This window comes from Triticum dicoccoides, chromosome 4A (assembly GCF_002162155.2).
Source record: "Triticum dicoccoides isolate Atlit2015 ecotype Zavitan chromosome 4A, WEW_v2.0, whole genome shotgun sequence".
NCBI lineage: Eukaryota > Viridiplantae > Streptophyta > Magnoliopsida > Poales > Poaceae > Triticum > Triticum dicoccoides.
The window spans coordinates 139,351,985-139,358,010 of record NC_041386.1 but is presented as its reverse complement, the minus strand read 5'-3'; positions in this window follow the sequence as shown (position 1 = coordinate 139,358,010).

Below are 6,026 nucleotides of genomic sequence, written 5' to 3'. Positions count from 1 at the left end.
AATATGGATGATACCTGAACAATGAAGTGAACAGGCATGCTAGCACGGGAGACCTATTTCCGCTATACAATACTGGAGTACTCATGTTCCTACTACTACTACTACTACTACTACTACTACTACTAGTAGTAGTAGTAGTAGTAGTAGTAGTAGTAGTAGTAGTAGTAGTAGTAGTAGTAGTAGTAGTACAACTTTGGTACACTTGATGGTCAAAATACTATTCATCCGGTCCTCAGAGTGAAGTGACAACACCCTGCGCCTGACACTAGTCCAGGCAGCGTGTTCGGGTTACCAAAGTCAACCTCACCCTATGCACTGTGCAGTCTGTCACCACCGCTCTACAACACATTGGCACCTCGCCTCGTCTCCCTCTCCGCTACCATAGCACCACTCCATCTCCATCACCTTCTCCATCTCTGTCTCCATCTCATTGTGCCCCCGTGTACCGTCGCCTCACTCGCCTCCCCCAGTACCACTATTCCCTTGCTAGCCGCTCCAGCACCAACATCCTTCTCCCTCGTAAATCAAGCCCCCTTCCAAACTCAACCATGGCCGAACGCGAACCGTGCAACATCCATATGAGCCGCGATTGGAGCAATCTCCCTAGTGACATCCTAGACCTCTATTGTTCATGTATGGATATGTTGAGCGCCCTGCAGCTGGCTGCATGCTCGAGGGACATGCACACGGCCATCATAGAAGCAAGGCCTAAGCTTTTCAAGACACCCTACTTGCTGCTATCTGGTCTTGCGAGATTGGCTCACCATGATACGGAGGCCTGCATGATGCCCCTCGACTTCAATCCGATCTACATTAGCCGAAACTTCTTTGCAGGTATGTAGTGGGTCGCCGTACATCATTCCCTCGACATCGATCCGATCACCATCGCCCAAAACTTTTTGGCAGGTATGTACTGGGTTGGCATGAACTCCCACTGGATGGCTGCCTTCAGAGAAGACGGTAAAAAGTTGGTGCTCGTGAACTTCCAGACCTCCCATGAGATTATCCTTCCTCCGTTGGATTATATAGAGTATTACCATCGCGGTCCAAGTCATCTAGATTACTACGTCAGTTGGAAGGACCTTGTTTTACAGAAGATTGTAATCTGCCAAGTGCCCACATGACATGCGAATTACGTAGACTTCAAGCTAATTGCCTTGTTCGACCGCAGACTCGCCAATCTTTACGTCAGTGCCTTCTTTAGCTGGAGACAACTCGGCTCATAGTGGATCATCGTCAAAGCTGATACACACTTCTGTGATGCTATTGAACACAATGGAATCATCTACGCAATCGACAAAGCAGATGGCACCATCTATTGCTGGGATGGCGCGTGTAAGTTGTTTCCGTCTCATGTTAATGCTGATGCCATGACACTGTTTGAAATTTTTGTGATGATTGGCATATCCCTGTTTGAGCAGAATTTGAGTAGAACTATGGCAATCTATTAGAGACATTGTAAATCAGCTATATTTGGACTGAGTTAATTCATGCGATTGTGACCATGTCATTACAGCCAATTTGTACCCTGAATAATCAAACGGTTAGGAATATATGGAAATTATCCTTATTTTACAGTAATCTATATACTACTACTAAATATGAGTGTGTATCAATGGCCATGTTAGTTTCCTCATTTTCATGATGTAGAAACATGCACCACACTGTTGGTTTCATCTAACCATACATTAGGGAAGTAAATGTGCATATGGAGAACTCTATATTTGGAAGTAGTGAAATCCTGCAATGCTTACCATGTGTACATACCTATATTCGCCCTTCAGCAATCAATGGCTAGAATAATATCCTCACAAAAATTTTGCCCATAGAACACGAGTATATAACAATGCATGGTCTGTTAGTTACCTTGAAGAATTTGTTTGTGAGGATAGAACATGATTACATAACATGCATGACATGGTAGTTTCCTGTGAAGAATCGATTGCGAGATAACATGAGTATAACCATGCATGGCACTTCTATATTTTCGAGCCCAGTATACATTTCCCTGTATTTTCCTCCCAGTTCCAACAGGGACATATCAATGTTGTTTCTTGCATTATCCTACTCATACTCTGAACAATGTTGATCTTACATTAACAATGCTTGTCCTTTTTGATATGATGCAGTGTCCCTACAGTTACTGCCCTTTGTAATCACCCCACCTTTGCCAAAAACAGGGAAGCACAACTGGTTCCTCGCTTGATCAGACGACGGCAGAAGACTGACGATCATTCGGACACATGAGCCGGAAAAGTTATATTGCAAAAACCCCACTGTATACAAGCACCGTGTAATACGTGAGTATCCAAACAGTGGTTGTTACGTCTATGAGCAGGATACCAGCTTGTTGGGGCCTTTAGGATTTTTTAGTTGGAGGCGGGTAAATAGCCTTGGTTCACACTCTCTGTTTCTCGGACTCAATTATCCGATTAACTAGGAGATCACTGTTGGCAAGGACCTTGATGGCAGAGAGGCTCTGTTTGCTATGGAAAATTGTGTCTACACGGCGAGCCCTAGGAGTTCGGGAGCAAACTCCCCTGATTGTCAATGATACAGCCTGCAGCCAAAAGAAGGTGAGAATGACAAAGGCATCCGGATTAACTTTGATCCTTGGATGTCTCAATTACGACAGGCAGTGATGTGGTTCAAGCCTTCAGGTTGATAGGTAATTGGGCTATTGCATCGAAAGGGTGGAGTACTCGTGTCTCCGGATCACTGGTCGCTGAAGTGGGGCTGCAGATTATGATGGTGTTGGATCATCTCTTCGAATGACTTTGTTGTCTTTGCTCCTGGTTCTGGATGGGTAGTTCTTTCTTTTGTTATGCATATTCCTTGTCATTTGGTCATCCTCGTCTATGTCACTCTTACTATGTAATAGTTTCTTCTGTTTAGAATGTCATTCTCGTCTGGATCACGAGAGTCTGAGCGTTGCAGATGGGTGCATTTTGGTGGTGTAGCAAGACTTCTTATGAACTATCATGTCTTGTTGTTTATGTCAGTAGTAGTCACTAGTCAGTGTTTGAATGTTGTATATATCGTTGTTTCAAACTGTTTATTGTCTCGAACTACTGGTGGGCTAAATGAGGGCATCACCATTCTCCAGTGTTCAGAGTATATCTCCTTTTTTCAAGTTATATAATTTGAGCTCAGTGTCTTTTCGATGATGTACACTTGTTTGGGCCAGTGAGGTGTCGTTGAATATGGGTCGAGTAGTAACGCAATGCCAAAAAGGTCAATTATGACTCTCAGGCCGGGCTCTCAAAAGATCCTGAAAAAAAGGTCGGGCTCTCCAAAAAAGAAAGAATAAGGACTCTTAGGCCGACATGTGGGCGCCACCGGTGTTTTCGTGCGCTTGCACGCTGAGAGCATATTGTTGCGTGCTCGAAATTCATGCTACCTTTTCATCCCCAGTCTCCCGTCCCTCCCCCACCTCTGGAATCTCGATTCCTACTCCAGTTCCCCCAAATCCCCCTCCTGTACACCCTGTACTCTAGCGCACTATCATGTCGCCGGTCAACACGGATCTCTGAGCCGGAGATCCTGAGGTCCGTCCTGCCTTCGGTCGCTACGTGCTGTCGCTCAATAGTGGCATGGTGGCACTTGACGACCAGTTTGCCGGCAAAGTGCTGATGGTAACCATCAACGGCGACCGGCCTCCCGTCTCGCCGGACGACCTTGTCAAAGCTCTTGGCATTGCGCACGGCATCCAAATAAGTGACTTGCTCGTCGAAGTCTGTCCGCCAACGGCTGATTTCTTCGTCAGTTTCCGGAAAACTTTCGACTGCAGTCGTGTGTTCGAATCTTCCCAATGTTTGTTCTGCGATGGCGCGCTGGTGAGATTTGATCGGTGGCACATAGGATGGGTCTCGGTGCCCTCTGAGCTTGAGTTTTTAACAAAGCTTACCTTCCACGGCATGCCTCGACGTGCATGGAACAGCGAGTCCATGAATGAGCTTATCAATGACCTTGGAGGTGAGCTCGTAAGTATGTTTGCTCCTCCAGACAACTGGGCTCTGACGGTTATGGCATGGATGAAGAAGCCGTCCACCATACCGAAGGTGATTGGTGTTGAGATACCGGTGCAGGAACCGGGATTGTACTATTCATCGCCACCAAGGCCGCCGCGGACCACGTTAGGGATGTACCTATATCGACTGTTCGTGCATGTCGAAGAAGTGGCCAATCCATCAATCGAAGTCCTGCCGCCGCCGCTGATGCCAGGGTCCGTTGACGATGTCCATTCCAGGAGTCAACGTCAGACTTTCCCCGTGTTGCTCAGAATGATGGATGGCACAGGGCCTACTCCATCACGCGGAGGAGGCCACTGCTTCTTCGGGAGAAGAGGCAGGGCTGGCTGCCTGGATGTGCTCTAATTTGAGGTAACAACTAAATCTTGTCAGATACTAGTTAAATGCGAGCTATGGGTGTGAAGCACTAATATGCCAGTAGATTTGATTGTGACCTGTTCTAATTTTGTACCTGAACTTTTTTTAGAAAGGCCTGTACGTAAACTTAATGTGCTAGCGGAACTTATTATGTTGTTTGTCTATTTTCTTTGCACAACATTCAAGATATTTCCCCGTCATTGATAAAGACGATGAACCATTATGTACGACTTCGTTGGTTTCAACATAGCCCTTCCCGTAGCGATCCACTGCTTCCATCCTGATTGTGCCGCCTGTGTGAATTTTTTGTATGCAAGTTCAGTGTGCTATGATGTTCTATATGATTGTGTCAACTATATAAGTTTTTACTGAGCATCAGCAATGCATATGGCTAAAATATGTATTTACGAGCATCGACCGATTGGTCTCTCTCTCTATCTCTCTCTCTCACACACACACACACACGCACACACACGCACACGCACAAGTGGGACCCGTTGAATTATTTATTTGCTCGTGACAGCTTTTAATTAGGTTCCACTGTAATCTAACTTTTTTCTTAAGTTATTTATTGAGCTCAGTGACTTCAAAAAGTTGTACAGAAGCCTTGTTTGGGCCTTTCCGGCGTCGCTGAATGTGGGCTGAGTAACCATGTTAGGTTGTACTGTACTACACATGCCTTTTTTTCAACATCGGCAATGCAACTGGGCCGTCAGTTGTACACAATATCCGGGTCAACTTGTTATTCTCCGCCCCGTTGGCTGCAAACTTTCCTAGGAGGTATGCATTAGGCTTAACAAGAAAATGGACTTTAAGAAATAATAAATGGGATGTAATTATAATAACTGGATAGTTACTATGCACCAAACACGTAATTAGTTTGAAAAATATGTTATTTTTGGAATTTGAAAATTTTAATTTCATTACTTGTTGTGCGCACAATATGTCATTGGATTTTAACATAATAAAACTTTATTTTGAAATTATATTTGACCTGACTAGAAATTTCGGATAAAAATATTTCGGATCCCATCAAAATGTGGGAATTATTAATCGTTGTTCTAGCTAGAAGTTGGGTTGTATTTTTAATTCTGTTTTGAGCGGTTGTTTGAAATTATTAATCGTTGTCCTAGCTAGAAGTTGGGTTGTACTTTTAACAAACTATAAATGGGCTGTAGTAAATTTCATTAGAATTAAAAAATGGGTTGTACATTCTTACAAATCGCAAATGGGCTATATGTTCTCTGCCAAATCCGAGCTGTGGGCCTACTAAGTTGACGCGTACCAAGGGCTTTGTCAACTTAGTCAATATAAACGATTCTAGCTGCAGTGACCGTACGATGTCCATTCAACGACCGTAGTGCTTTTTCAACCTCTGGTCTTCTTGCTCCAGCCGCCCAAAGCAGCGTCGGTTGTGTCGCGTGCTCTTGCCTCCTGTGGCCGGCTGTGATGTCGCGGAGGCCTCACCGCCCCGTACTACTCCCACCGCTGGCCAGGCCATCCCTCTACTCACCCACATCCCCTGTTATTTTGCAGCGACGGAAGCCTCACACAGCAGCCGAACCAGTGAACCCTCGTACTCCTCTCCACGCGGGCTTCCACTTCTGTGTCTTCCCCGGCTCCGCGTCATCCCCTTCC